At 41.7% G+C, this 16,497-nt stretch overlaps 1 protein-coding gene and 1 pseudogene across 4 annotated transcripts in view; both read left to right on the forward strand.

Annotated features, from left to right (window-relative positions):
- The window catches only part of LOC145399062 (protein kinase shaggy-like), a 414,583-nt gene that overhangs the window by 55,987 nt on the left and 342,099 nt on the right, over positions 1-16,497 (forward strand). The window lies entirely within an intron of this gene.
- On the forward strand, positions 23-141 carry LOC145399182 (5S ribosomal RNA; annotated as a pseudogene).

Here is a 16,497-nt window from a genome sequence, read left to right on the forward strand (position 1 = left end):
GTACTGTTTTACCACCTGCAATAATGCTGTCCATATCACGTTGAGTACTCTGCTTCCCGTCCGATCAGCGAAGTTAAGCAACGTTGGGTCTGGTTAGTACTTTGATGGGTGACCTTCTGGGAACACCAGATGCTGTTGGCATAACGTTCTCCCTACGTGTCAAGTGGGGTTGATGGAGTATTAGTGCCCCTCCCTGTAAAAAACAATTAACTCTAAGCCTTGGCCACCCCGTTTGGGATATATGGCGTCTGGCAATGAATGACTAATGCTGTACTGAACGTATTAGTTGATTTTTTTTTTTTTTTTTCCCTTAAGTACCATAAAACACCCTAACTTTGGACACTTTTCATGTGTTTTAATGAATAACTCTTGTGTAAAATGGTGCCGTTTTATCCCTGTTGGTGTCCTGTGGTAGCCAGGGACAGTACCTACTGAGCCCATATAATAAAAAAAATTAGCCACACTAAACTTGTGTGTTTATTTTTCATTTTCAAGTGTCCGAAGTTAGGAACAAATTTCCTAACTTCGGACATCTCTTCCAAACTTCGGACATCCAAGTATTTGCCCTTTACACATGAGAAAGGTCAATAGCACTTGTCTCTGGACACACTGGCCAAACTTCGGACACTTTAAAAGTTTTTAAAAAAATCTCAAAAAAAATATTGTGCACTCGTGGCCCAAGTTATACAAATATAAAGAAAAATATCCAAACATATCTTCTTTTTTGAGCTCATAATTTGAGATCACATTAAGATGCATCATATCACATTGTAGTGAGGTATTCTGGCCATAAATATAACTAAGAACTCTTCAGAAACTTTTTCAGACGAAAAAAATATATAAAAATGCATTCCATACATTCCAAATTGTAAGGGGAACTGATCTCTTTTTCCTAAACAAAACTTCACGTAATTATCAAGTAGATACCTCACTGACTCAACAATTGCATACTTAAATAACATAATATGATGTTAAACACTTACTGGTTCTGATGACACCCACACACCTACTAACATGCACACAAATCAACATACACACGCACACACAGGCACATGTTATGACAGCACTATGGAATGTATTAACGAGCTACACATTTTGGTCTTAAACACACACACATACATACATACACACACACACACACACACACACACACACACACACACACACACACTTTCCTAATAGGCCTGTGCTTGTAAAACACACACACACACACACACACACACACACACACACACACACACACACACACACACACACTTTCCTAATAGACCTGTGCTTGTAAAACACACACACACACACACACACACACACACACACACACACACACACACACACACACCTATAGTCTGTATTTTTCCAGTTATTTGTCTGTCCGAATTTAGGAATTTTTTCTGAAAAATACAGAGATATTCATTAAAACAGTCATAGCAAGATTATGCATGTATATATTTTAAAACAGTTTACTGCCCAGTACTTAAAACACTTTTCCACATATAATCGTACTAATCACGTTCTTACAAATGAAACTGTTTGTTCTGTGTGAACAAAGTTTTGCAGGGCTAGAAATTGTTGATTTTTTCCATTTGATTCATAAACTTTTTTTCACCCACACATATTTAAGCTAGTTTAATAGGACTTATACATAATAATCTTTAAGGATTACCGTACCTACCCATATCATTATTTTTTGCAAATATCGCACTCTTTTCCAGTAAACTTCAATTATTACCGTACATTTTTTCGCAAAATGTCCGAAATTTGGGCGCTGTCCGAAGTTACGGTGTTTTACGGTATGAGTAGACATACAAAATTGTGTGTGTGTGTTCTTACCTGATTGTATCATTACAGGAATGAGTCAAGCTTGTACTATCCCATGTAGCCTGTTAAACCATTTTTTCATACATATCCTTAAATTTATGAATAGTTATGGTACACACTGTTTCATTTGGTAGTGCATTCCACTGATCAATTGCCCTATTTGGAAAACTGAATTTCCTTACATCTTTATCGCCTCTCATTTTATGCAGCTTTTTGCAGTGTTGTCTTGCTGATACTTCCCCATAAGTTATATACCGGTACTCATTACTCATTTATGTCTATTTTCTCTTTCCCTGTGATTCATTTATATAGCATAGTCATGTTTCCTCTTTTCCTTCTCTCTTGTAATGTTGGTAGGTTTAATTTTTCAAGTCTGTCTTCATAGCTTAGGTCCCTTAATGTTGGTACCCATCTTGTAGCAGCCCTTTGTAAGTTTTCAATCTTATCTACTGTATGTGTTTTTTGAGGTGTGGATTCCAAACTACTGATGCACACTCCAGGGTTAGTCTAATGAATGATGAGAGATGAGATTAGCTTTCTCAGCATGTCTTCATTTATAGCCTATATGTGAGTGCTGTTCTCCTATTAGCACTGTATAGTAATCCCTCCACTATCCGATGTAATAGAGCCAAAGGCATGTCCGGAAAGTGGTCCCATCCAGAAAGTGGGCCCCTGGCTCCTGGACTGGTACTTAAGGACCCTAACCCAGCCTAACTTTGAAAGCCACGTAAATAACTCCCTAAAGGACATGCATAGCACCTACATAAACCTATTTAAGACCCTATTCACACCAATAATGGACATAAAGCTTGAAATAAATGAAAATGAACCAAAGACTGAGGAATTAGAAGTGACTGTACCTCAGCCAGGGTACTTACAGCACGTCTGTGGCCGCCTTCTCTAAGGCTTTGGCAGTGGTGAAAATGCTCTTGAAGCACGTACAGTAATCCAGTGTTGTGCTGCACTTACAGTAATTCTTTGCAATGTGAGTTATAGTTTTTTTTATTTTATTTTATTTTTTTTTTTATGTGAGGAAGAAGGAACCAAAGGCTGCTGGCCCACAAAATTGTTCCCTTCAAGAGAAAAACAAAATACAAGGGAGAGCCAAATTCAAGATCCGATCATTTCGAGATGCCTGGACACACTGCGTTTGAAAGACTGGAGATCATAGGAAGCAGGAAATACAGACAGAGGGAGACAGTGACAGAGTTGACCTGTTGCATAAATGAATGACTGGGAGTAATGCTTAACTCTTTCATTAGAGAGTTGGACAGAAAAGGGATGAGAGTTTGCTGCTTGACGGGTGCTATGTGTCCGCTGTAGAGTTGGAGGAATGCATGCAGACAGTTCAGAGGAGCAGTGACCATTGGAATAGCGATAGAAAAGAGATAAAGATGCAACAGGGCGGCGAAGAGACAGAGGTTGAAGGGAGTCAGTAAGAGGAGGAGAGTTAATGAGACGAAAAGCCTTTGACTCCACCCTATTGAGAAGAGCTGAATGTGGGGAGCCTCCCCACACATGAGAGTTGTACTCCACACAGGGGTTGATAAAACCACTGTATAGAGTCAACAATTGTTCAGGGGTAAAGAAGGAACGGAGTCAGCTTAGCACACCTGATCTCTTGGAAGCAGATTTTACAAGAGATGTAATTTGATCTTTCCAAGATAAGTTCTGAGTAAATGAAACCCCAAGCATGTTCAGATATGATGCAGGATTAAGCTGAATATTATTTAACACAACACATTGTTAATTGCACCACGTGAGTTTCAACTTCCAGTTTGCACTCCACAGTTAATCCTTTGCACTCTAAATTCTAATTTCTTAATAGTGCACAACACTGTAAATTCCTGTGTGGTCTAGTGGTGGGGTATTGCAATTTATTCACTGTTTATTGAAAAAAAATGAGCATGTGCACCATCCATTGCGATAAGCGTATACTCATGATCGCAGTTAAGCAGTAACTGGTGGTAAGGGAGCAGCAGGGTTGCCAGATTGGAGCTTGGCCACATTACTACACTCTTCAGTATTCATTACCAAATTTAACTTTTCATTACCAATTTCATAAAGCAAACCCCCCTACCCCTGGGGGTAGGGGGGTTTCAAGAATACTCCCCCAGTATCCCTGCTTGTCGTACGAGGCGACTAAAAGGGTTGGTGATGGGTTAGTGCCCCACCCCGTAAAAAGAACTAACTAAAAAAGCAAATAAAGCGCCTCGGACCCGGACGGACCATACGTTGACGACTAAGGAACGGACAAAGGACATTCTGAGAGTAGGAACGTGGAATGTGAGAGGAGTGAATGATGAAGTGAAAGAGAGAGAGATTGTCCAGGTGCTTGAGGATGCAAAAGTGGATATATGTGGATTGACTGAAACTAAATGGAAAGGTGAAAGGATGAGAGAATGGGAATACGGTGTAGGTATATGTGCGGGAGTCAGTGAGAATGAGAGGGCAAGAGAGGGAGTATGTCTGATGATAAGCAAGAAGTGGAAGGAGAATATAAGAGAGTATGGAACAGTGGGTGCAAGGATTGTATGGGTGAGGATGAAAGTAGGTATACAAGCATGGGCGATTGTATGTGTGTATGCTCCAACAGAGGATCGAATAGCAAGAGTGAAAGATGAGTTTTGGGCGAGAGTAGAAGCATGTATGGACAAGTTTGAGAGGAGCGAGAGAGTGCTGTTGATTGGAGACATGAATGGCAAAGTCGGGAATGTACGAGTGGATGGAGTGGTTGGTCAGTGGGGTGTGCCAGCAGAAGGAGATGGGAATGGTAGTGCTTTGGTGGACATCTGTGCTTGTAAGGGGTTGGCAATAGCCAACACCTACTTTCGTCATAAGATGATCCACCGGTATACATGGAGAGTAATGAGGAGGATGGATGGTGAACTTGTTGAACGAAAGGCAATGATAGACTACGTGTGTGTGGATGAGCGAATGAGAAGACAAGTGTTGGATGCAAGGGTGTGGAGAGGGTGGGGGAATGGAGTGTCGGACCATCACTTAGTGACGGCCAAGGTAGAGCTGCAAAGAAAGTGGTTGAGGAGGCGAAGGGGAAGACAGGAGGAAACAGCTCCTGTGAGAAGAGTGGAGAAATTGCAAGATAGTGAGAAGAGGACAGAGTATAAGAGCATAGTGGAAGAAAGATTGGGAAGGTATGAGCTAGAGCAGATGGAAGGAGTGGAAGACGTATGTAAGATATTCACGGAAGAGATAAGCGCAGCGTGTGAGGTGGTTTGTGGAGTGAGGAGGAGATGCAAGGGTGTGCAAGGGACAGCATGGTGGAATGATGAGGTGAAACGAGCTGTGGAACAAAAGAAGAAGGCATATGGTGAATGGTTGGCGAGTAGAGGTAGGGGAGAAGATGAGAGAGAGAAGAGAGAGGTATATGTGAGCAGGAGAAGGGAGGTTAAGAGACTGGTGAAAGAGAGTAAGAAGAAAGTGGATGAAGAGTTTGGGAGGAATCTGAGTGTGAAATGGAGGGAGAGTAAGAAATTGTTTTGGAAGGAGGTAAAGAAAGTAAGGCAGTGTGAAAGGGGAAATAGTAGGGGAGTGAAAGATAGGAATAATAGATTGTTGGTGGAGAAGAGAGAGAAATTGAGGAGATGGAAGGAGCACTTTGAGGATTTGTTGAATGTAGAGAGTGAGAGCAGTGTGAGTATAAGTGGTTGGGGAATGGCTGGGAGAAGAAGAGATGAGAGGAGGGAGGAAGAGATCAGTAGGTCGGAAGTAGTGGAAGCGATGAAGAAGATTAAGCTGGGAAAGGCCCCAGGAATTGATGGAGTGTGGGGTGAAATGCTTAGGTATGGGGGTGAGATTGTTGTGGAGTGGATATGGAAGTTGTGTAGATTGGCTTGGGAAGAGGGAAGGGTTCCAGAGGACTGGAAATCAGGTATAATTGTTCCTCTGTACAAAGGAAAAGGGGAGAGAGAAGTATGTGGTAACCATAGGGGTATTTGCCTTCTTAGTGTGACTGGTAAAATATATGGTAGAATACTCATTGATAGGGTTAGGCATATGACAGAGGAGCTAGTTGGAGAAGAACAAGGGGGATTTAGGAAGGGAAAAGGGTGTGTAGATCAGATATTTGTTATAAGATGTTTAGTGGAGAAGTATCTAGAGAAGGGAAGGAAAGTGTACGCTGCCTTCATGGACTTGGAGAAAGCTTATGGCAGAATAGATAGGAAAGGTATGTGGAAGGTATTAAGAATATATGGAGTGGAGGGGAAATTGTTGAGTGCTGTGAAGAGTATGTACAAGGGAGCTAGGGCTACGGTGCGAGTGGATGGTGAGCTGAGTGAGTTCTTTGATCTCAATGTGGGACTGAAACAGGGGTGTGTAATGTCTCCATGGCTGTTTAATATATATATATGGATGGGGTCGTAAAGGAGGTTCAAGGTAGGGCAGTGGATGTGGGAGTGGCCCTAATGAATGAGGGTGAGATTTGGAAGCTTCCGGTGTTGCTGTTTGCTGATGATACAGTATTGTTGAGTGAAGATGAATGGGAGTTGCAAGGTTTGGTGAATGAATTTGGGACAGTGTGTAGGAGGAGGAAGCTGAAAGTTAATGTAAACAAAAGTAAAGTTATGGTGTTTGAGAGGAATGAAGTCACAGAGTGTGCAGTGAGGTTGGATGGTGAGGATATGGAGAATGTGAGTGCATTCAAGTATTTGGGTAGTGTGATGAGTAAGGATGGAACTTTGGGGGATGAAGTACGTGAAAGGGTACAGCAGGGAAGAAAGGTGGTTGGCACACTGAAAGCAGTGATGAGAAATAGGGAGGTGAGTATGGAAGTTAAGAAGTCTCTGCATGATGGTATTGTGATCCCTACCCTGACATATGGAAGCGAGGCGTGGACCTTGCAAGAGGGGAACAAGTCAAGAGTGAGAGCAGTGGAAATGAGTTACTTGAGAGGAGCATGTGGAGTGACATGGAGGGACAGGTTGACGAATGAAGAAGTGAAGGAACGTTGTGGGGTAGATGTGGATGTGGTTGAAAAGATTAGGAGAAATACACTGAGGTGGTTTGGACATGTGGAGAGGATGGAGAGTGAAAGACTGACTAAGAGGGTGTATGTGGGTGAGGTGGAGGGAGGGAGAGGGAGGGGTAGACCGAGGATGAGGTGGAGGGATGGAGTTGAGAGGTATATGAGGGAGGGGGGGGGGTGAGTTGGGGGGGATGGGAGTCAAATGGTGGGTGACAGAGTGACTTGGAGGCGTTTTGTCTGCGGCCACCCTTTGCGGGATTAGGGCGTCGGGCTATAGATAGATAGATAGAAGCATTTATTCTTCACTTATTATATATACAAGTGGAAATGTAATCATTCTCCTTATGATTATCAGCATATTGATTATATTCATGCTATGTAGGCTAGCAGATTAATCAGAGACAACAGACAATCCATCATCTCTATCCTGTGTATCCTCATACATGTGAAAAATCCGTTTGGTAATGCATTTTTCTGATTCATTACCAAATGAATTTTTCATAACCAAATTGGTCTACATTTGATAATGAAAAATACCAAATGGCAACCCTGACAGAGGAGGGGGTAGGAAGGAAGGGGTGAAGGGGCAATGGTGTAAACAGCTGTTCTGTGCCGCGCGACAATTTCAAATTATGAGTGGGGGGGGATCCCCCTCCAGTTCCAAAGGTCCAGGCCCACAATGTCCGGTAAGTGGGGTGTCCAGAAAGTAGGTGTCCGGATAGCATAGGGATTACTGTATACATATTCCGTACTTTATCCTTGATATGGTCAGCCAGGGATAGTCTGTTATTGATTATCACTCGTAGGTCCTTCTCCTCTCCTGATGTGTATTGGGTTCAGCTTCCTAGTTTATAATCCTAGTCTGGTCTTTTTCTACTTTTAAAACTTGATTACATGGCATTTGTCCTCATTGAATTCCATTTGCCAGCTATTGTTCCATTCATGAAGCTAATTTAATTCTACTTGTAACATTCTGCAGGAGCCTGTTTGTAATTCTCTTTTGTAACTTTACATTATCAGCAAACATATTTAGATTAGAGAAAGAGGGAATATTGTTGAGATGCAGATTGGGTTTATTCCTGGGAAAGGGACAACTGATGCCATATTCATTGTTTGACAGCTTCTGGAAAAATATGTAGGAAAGAAAAGGGAACTGTATCTTGTTTCTGTTGATTTGGAGAAGGCCTTTGACAGAGTACCTAGAGAGGTGATGAAGTGGATGGTGAGAAAGTTTGGGATCGAGGAGTTGCTGGTTAGGGTGGTTAGGGCCATTTTATGTGGGTGCTCACATCCAGGTAAAGGTGAATGAAGATTTTAGTGATGTTTTCCGTTAATGTTGGTGTGCCCCAGGGGTCAGTTTTGAGCCCCTTGTTTATCATGGTACTTGAAGCCCTCTCACATGACTTCAGAACTGGACTCCCATGGGAGATATTGTATGCTGATGTTTTGGTGTTGATTGCAGAGAATGAAAGGGAGGCGGAGGAAAGATACAGGAAGTGCAGAGATGGTATGGGTCACAAGGGCTTAACCCTTTGAAATTCCAATGATGATTTTGATCGTTGTTTCAGATCCAACCCCAGAGATTCCGATGATGCTTTTAATCATCATTTTAAGAAACGTTTGTAAAATATTCACCATAAATTGCGTTTACACGTCATAACAAGGAGACTTGAGCCTGACGTCACGGAATGGTTGCTCTACTGTACGTGTTGCGGGTACTGGACAGCTGGTCTGACTTGTGGCTTTATTTGTTTATCACTTTATTCTTGGCGAATATTTTTCTACAGCAAAGTATAAAATTTTCGGTTTTTGCCTACCTTCGACTCGTCACTTTGACTTTTTACTTTCTTTATTTTCCTTTTTTGAACATACAGCGACAAAGTACAACTATTCATCGTCAAAATAACACCACAACCAGCATCCTATCATAAAAAGTGTATTTACACTGACTAATCAGAGAAAAGATTGCGAAGCGAATTTGCGACCGAGACTAAAATTTTGCATCTCTTTCCTTTCGCTGTATCGCGGAATACAATATAGAAATCAGCATAATCGATATATCATTGTAAAGGTAATTTATTATAGTTTTACATGGTTTGGTTTCAACCAGATTTGCATATCTTTGTTAGATTTTTTTTTTCTGAATATTTTTCTACAGCAAGGTAAAAAAGTTTTAGTTTTCACCCTACTTCAACTCATCATTTTGAGCTTTTATTTTCATTGTTCTCCTTTTTTTAACATACTACGGTAAAGTACAACTATCCAGCTTTAACCCGCCCCATCCCAGCCGATTTTCCACCACTGACCACTGCCCCCAATCCTGGCCTTTTTTTTTTTTTTTTTTTTTTTTTTTAAACTCTGCTTTTGGTGAGAAACGATGGCAGATCACAGATAAAGTGCTTACCTGAGACTAGAAATGGTCAAAACAGGTGAGCCATCGCACACCTGGTACAATACCATATTCTGTAAAGGTGCTCGGCTGCTGTCCCGTTTTCTGTGGTTGAGGTAAGTAATGGAAATCACTCAGAATTTGGTAGGTATTTATTAATTTGGAACAAAATAACATGTAGTACAAGAATATATTGGTTTTCATACAAAAATAAAGGCAAAATAAGTATTGTTCCATTGAGTGAGCATAGCGAAATTGCTCAGATCGGTCACATATAATTAGCTATGACTGTTGTTTCAACATACATTTCATTTTCTCTACTTACATAATACTTTTCCACTAACATTATACCAGTTTCTACTTTATAGAACTGTTATCATAGATTTACAGGCCTTACGATTATATTTAGCATAATATTAGCGCATATTTACGTAGTGAGCGAACTCGCTGTGACTGTTGTTTCAACTTACATACTCTTTTTTCAACTTATATAATACTTTTCCACTAACATTACACCCGTTTCCATTTTATAGAATTGTTATCACATATTTACAAGCCTTACAATTATATTTAGTGTAATATTATTGCATATGTACAATGAAAGACAAAACTACCTTCCTAGTTCTGTCCAAAGATAATTTACACCTGGCAGAATACAGTGAAAACCCAGTCTCTACTACCGCGTGTTGCAAATGGTTTGATTTTTCCACTATATGTTCATCAAACTTTGGGAAGATAGTTGTGTCTGAAAGTATTGAGTGAACTCGGTATGACTGTTGTTTCAACTTACACTCTGTTTTTCAACTAACATTACACCCGTTTCCACTTAATATATTTGTTATCACATATTTACAGGCCTTCCTATTATTTTAAGCATCATATTATCACATATGAACAACGAAAGACAAAACTATCTTCCCAATTCCGACCAAAGATAATTTACACCTGGCGAAATACAATGAAATCCCAATCTCTACTGCTGCATGTTGCAGATGGTTCAACTTTTCCACTATGTGTTCGTCAAACTTTGGGAAGATATTTGTGTCTTTGTACGTAGTGAATGAACTCACTATGACTGTTGTTTCAAATTACACTCTATTTTTCAACTTATATAATACTTTTCCACTAACATTATACCCATTTCCACCTTGTATAATTGTTATCACATACAGTATTTACAGGCCTTACTATTATATTGAGTGTCATATTATCGCATACTGTATGTACAGTACTCGTCAGAAGTATTCAGCGTTGTCCACCGGGCGCGCAATACTTATGGCCCAAAAAGAATCACCCATTTTTGGGGGTAAGAATTGAGCCACAAGTTTGAGCTCCGAGCATGACGTCACAGTAGCCTGAGGCCTTCCGACGCGCTGGTTGGTTCCCGCCTCAGTCGCCCACGGGCTGCCTGAGAGAGAGGAACTCCGCCGAGTGTCCCTCTCAAAATGCGCCATTTTTTTACCGAGTGTCCCGCAGTGTTTTGGCCTTCAAAACTTTGTTATGGCACCTACCCGTGAACTATCGAGTGAAATCATATCCCAGATCATTGCTCTAAAGGAGGCAGGCCACCAGACAAAGGAAATTAGTGAATTGGTTGGTGTGGCACGATCGACAGTGCGTCGTTGGTGTGCGCGGTTTCGGGAGGAAAACAGTGGTGAAGTTCCCACAAAGAAACCGAGGTCTGATAGGCCTAGGAAAACTTCCCCAAGGTCTGTTAATGTTTTAAAACTTGCAGTGGAGTTTAATCCTCGTGTGAGTGCAAGGAAAATTAAGGAGAGCAACCCGGAAGTGTTTGGTGAGGTGTCAGTGAGAACAGTGTCTCGTAGGGTGCATGAGCTTGGTTACACAAGTCACAGGCCTGTGAAAAAGCCTCTTCTCTCTAGCAGCCAGAGAATTCGTAGGCTTGCCTTTGCTAATAAATATCTAAACTGGGGTGAGGAGCAATGGTTGTCAGTGTTGTGGCCTGATGAGGCAACGTTTAGTGTTACCTGTAACAGAGGAGCATGCATACCCACGGTATGTAGAAAGCACAGTTAAACATCCTGATTCACTCATGATATGGGGTTGTTTCTCAGGGAAGGGTTTGGGGAAGCTTGTTGTACTTCCCAAGAACCTCGGAGTGAATCAGGATGTTTACCTGGAGCTTCTGTGTGATCATTTACCAGACTCCTTCGAGCTAACAGGTGCACGAGTGTTTCAGCAGGACGGTGCACCTGCTCACAAGGCCAAATCGGTCACCATTTGGCTTCGTGACTGCGAGGTATCATTCATGACAGACTGGCCAGGAAATAGCCCAGACCTCAACCCGATTGAAAACCTCTGGTACCTCGTAAAGAAGAGTCTCCAAGGGAAGGACGTGAGCTCTCTGCCTAAGCTGGAAGTCGCCATTCATGACTGCTGGGACAAAATGTCCCTCCAGCACCTCAGGAGCCTCGCCCTTTCACTTCCAAGACGTCTCAGGTCCGTGAAGAAACGTAAAGGCTGCCCTACGAACCACTAAAGGTAAATAAAATGCATTATTTATAAGTTTTTTCAATGTTGAAAGGTTTGTTTCTCAGGAGGGACGAAGGGCGCTCCATACTTCTGACGAGAACTGTACATAGTCGTAGTAGTAGTTGTTCCCTAGGCAGTCTGGCTGAACAGCCCCGAGTCCCTTAGGAAGACCATGGCCGAGACCGAGCTTTCCCACAGAGCTCTCAGAGAGTGTATGTTGTGTTGTTGGCGTAGGTGATTGTGTGCAATCCAGTCTACCATAATGTGCTTCATAGTATGGGGTGCTGTGTTGCATCCTGGACAGGCATCAGCGACGGAGTCATCCAGCCTCTTCTGGTAGCTTAAGAGGGCTGGATGGTGCCCACATCTCAGCCTGGCCAGGTGGACCCTGTCCACGAGGAAGATAGGATTCAGAAGGGTGGATGTCAGGAGGCCGTGCATGCAGCTGTGTGTTGTCTTTAAGTGACTGAATGGAGCGGCGAGTGATCTGAGTGTGGATATGCTTCTGGAAGCTGGTCTGAGGTGAGCAAGGGGGGAGAGATGACAGTACAGTAGAACCTCTCTCATGCGGACTATATGGGGGGAAGGGTTGTCCGAATTAGCAGATTGTCCGGACCATCAGGGTAATCTTCAGTTCATACCAAAAACTATCTACATATGGTATGTGTGTTAATTATTAACATATGTGGCATATGTCAACCCTACATAACTGCAAAAGGTGAAAGGATACTAAAATAACCAAACTAATCATGTACGATATTTTTGTATTGCATAATGTACAGGTAAGGCCATGACAAGAAACTAGCCTACATTTTAAATTGTAGTAAGTGACTAAGGACCTTGTAGGCAAAAAAATTAATTAATTAATTAACTGTAAAAACTTATGTAAGCAAAAAATACAGTCATCTTTGGCATATTGATAACGCCCATATGGGCAAGAAGCTAATGTTTGATGTACAAGTAAAGCACATTTTAGAACAAAAAATAACCTACAGTAATCATTATATACTGCAGAATATTCTGACCCATTTTTGTGTAAGCAAACTCCTCCTTTTAACACCTTTATTCAATGCAGAAGCTACACTTGCATTAAGGGGCATGGTAAGGAGGATTAACTTTCGAAATACAGCATAAAAATATAAATGGTTGGTGAACTGGTTGATGGAACGAATGCTAGCGTGTGTTTAAACAGGCGCCCATGTTGCGACCTAGCGTGATCCGAGACTAAACGAATGACGATCGCTTTCCGCGCCGATACTGAAAATGACTTTAGAATTACTTTCAACATATTTTTGGAGCTTATTATTTTTAAATTTTGTCCGCATTAACAGAAATCCGGATTAAAGGGGTCCGGACCAAAGAGGTTCTACTGTATTTGTGTATGGTATCGTGTGCTGGGTGTTGTTTTGATGTTCCTTGGTGTGGTTGGATGTGCCGCCATGTACTGTAGTGGATGTTGTGGGTTTGTGGAGGCTGCAGCAAGAAACTGGGTGCCTCTCATGTCTAGGTGATCCTTGACTTTGAAGACTTTGGTTTCTTGATGTAGGTGGTCTGTGGGTGTAGTTGCTGTGCAGCCTGTGATTATTTTTAGGGCCTTGCTCTGTATGGTCTGTAGAGTGTTGTAGTGTGTTTTGGTCAGGTTAGAAGCCCAGGCGGGGCTTGCATAATTCATCACTGAACGTATGTATTGTTTGTATACTGTGGTGGTGGTTTCTTTGTTGTGTCTGAATGTTGTATGGGCAAGTGACCTCAAAGCATTGAGTCTTGGTGTTATTTTATTTTTAATGTTTGTGATGTGTTGTTTAAATGACATTGATCTATTGTATGCTACACCAAGGATTTTGGGTGTGTGAGTGTGTGGTAGGGGAGTGTTGTTTATGGTGAGGTGTGGGATGTGACTGTGTTCTGCTGTCCAGTTTGTGAGAAGAGTCACTGTAGATTTGGCTGGGGCTATTTTGAGCCTGTTTATGGTGAACCATTTGTGTAGTGTGTTGAGGTAAGGTTGAATGATGTGTGCAGCTGTGTTTGCATTTTGGTGTGGACATGTAAGTGTTATATCATCTGCATAGGAAGCTATGTGTATCTGTGGAGTGTGGGGTGTGGGTACGTCGTGCATGTATAGATTAAAGAGTGTAGGGGACAAAACAGATCCTTGGGGGACACTGTTTGTGAAGTTTCTGATGTTAGAAGACTGACCGGCAAGTGTTACATGTGCACATCTGCCTGCTAAGTAGTTTGCCAGCCATCTTTTTGTGTTATTGTGCATTTGTGTTGAGTATTTTGTTTGTGAGGTTGTGGCGGGGTATGGCATCAAAAGCTTTGCTAATGTCTAGTGTGACTGGAGTGTTCTGTGTGGTGGCGTAGCTGAATTTATGCCATCAAAAACTCTCTGTGTAAGGTCTGTAAGAAGGGTGTTTGTGGAGTGTAGTGGCATAAAGCCATGTTGTGGCTGGGCTAGGGGAATGTGAGGTGTGACTAGTTGTAGTATCAGTCGTTCAGTGACTTTAGAGGGGGTGCAGAGGAGTGTGATGGGGCGATGTGGGGAGGGTAACGTGGGGTCTTTGTTGGGTTTAGGGATAGTGATGATATTGCCATGCTTCCAGATGTTGGGTATTATGTTGTGTGAGTAGCTGTAGTTTGATATGTTGGTGAGTGCTAGTATGCCTTGTGGTCCTAGGTGTTTAACCCCTACACCGCGGGCTTGTTTACCAATGACTTGCGTGTCCCGCGGGGTTATTTGGGCTCCGACAGACTCTCAAAAAATATTTGCCAAAAATCAGTTATTAGTCCTAGAATAATAAAATTACATATGCTTATGGCACATACTTTCAGCTTTCTCCTGGAATGATTGTTGAGCCTTCGTCGGTTACCGTAGGACTTGTGGAGACCTCTGAAGTAGGGTAACGAAGTCTCCACTTTACACTTCCCGACAACCCGTAATATGATTACCACAGCCAGATACAAACACTATAAACACTATTCTACAATTTTGAAGTAGTTTGGGATCCATACTCAAAAAAAAAAAAACACTGTGAAAGCAATGGAAATTACGAGCGCGTCTGATCGTCGCACTGGCACTAGTTCGCTCTTGGTACTCTGTCAATTATTATTCATAAAACCCCTCACACTTTATATTTCTATTACTATATAACACATATATATATCTACAGTCTTTATCCATAAGTTTCCTTCAGTAGTACTAGTTTATTGTCACTGTAGGGATTCAATTTCTTTCAGTAAAATACGTAGCATTCACTTTCTCGTCCTGTATACTGGCATTGAAAGTGAATGTCACTTTCATCTTCACTCTCATAACTCATAGCATTCAGACATGCTAGAGTGAAACTTTCACTTTCATTACTCCTAGGGTATATACTCGTATTCTTATAATACTACTCATTTACATTTCTATTTACGTTCTCTATTTTAGTTACGTTATTTACATTTCTATTTTATTTACACTGTGTTATGCACTGTCACTTAAAATAACTTATAAAACTGTTTTCCATTGTTCACGTATATTTACATTCATTACTTTCACTTGCTGTTTACACATTATTTACAATTCCACTTGCACTGTTTTATTCAAGAGAAAGATCGTAGTCACTCTTTTATCAATTGTCAGCCCTTTACCTCTTTCCACACGAGGTTTAGTAGGGGGTAAAGGTCACAGGGCCATCTGCATGGGGGTGAAAAAAGGCCTTGAAGTCAGCAAGAAGAAACATATGTACCCTCGCTTCGGAAGATGAGAGTAAACTGATAACGGAGGGCCAGCGTGGAGGCCTGCTTAGGGGTTATTCAGAGTTACCAATATTAGTTCTTGAAACAGCTAAGTCTAGCACTGATATGATTGGCAGGAAATCTAGACAATACATTATAAATTTGGTAGTTCCAGGTGAATGTAAATATCACTTAGGCTTCTCCCTTCCCTCCTTACATGTATATTTATTACGAAAATAGATTAGAGGCCTACTTAGGAGATATATATTCAGAGTTACCAATGTTAGATCCTGAAACAGCTTTGTCTAGCACTGAAATGATTGGCAGGAAATCTAGACAATACATTATAAATTAGGTAGTTCCAGGTGAATGTAAATATCACTTAGGCTTCTCCCTTCCCTCCTTACATGTATATTTATTACGAAAATAGATTATACGGCATATTTCAAGGGGAAAAAAACAGCGAAAATTAGCGAACGAGTGCACGTGAGGTGTTGTCAGGTGATAATTAGCCAATTCCAGGTGTATGGCACTCTCACTTACCTTATTTCTTTCTTGTATATATTATTTGGTATAAGAATAGGACATAGGGCTTATTTCAATGGATGAAATCAGTGAAAAATTCCAGGGAAGATTTACTTAGCGTAGCACGGCCGGGCAGGTGAGAGGATAGGGTAATGGAGGGGGGGTAGGGAGGGGAGTCAAGAAAGGGGAGAAATGGCTAAATTGTCAACAATGGATGGGAGTACAGATGAGATTAGGAATGCTGACTAGTGTTGGACATTGGCAGTACTGATAGATGATACAAGCCCCCACTTGGAAGCCCGGGTGAATTCAAAATAACACAGAATCACAAAAGCGACGCCCCGCGGTATGATCCCTTGCTCCCAAGCGTCACGAAAGTGACGCCCCGCGGTTAAGGGGTTAAGGTGAATGTTACTTATGTTGTCTGGTCCACAGGCAGATGAGTGCTTGAGGTTGTTAATGATGTGCTTCGTCTGGTTGTAAGTGAAAGGTGCGTAGTCTGGGTCTGTGGGGAACTGTCTCTTACGTCTGATGATACGTCGGTCTTCCGGATGGGGGGTTAGAT

This window comes from Coenobita brevimanus, chromosome 47, assembly GCF_032717465.1.
Source record: "Coenobita brevimanus isolate Jiangsu-jjx chromosome 47, ASM3271746v2, whole genome shotgun sequence".
Taxonomy (NCBI): domain Eukaryota; kingdom Metazoa; phylum Arthropoda; class Malacostraca; order Decapoda; family Coenobitidae; genus Coenobita; species Coenobita brevimanus.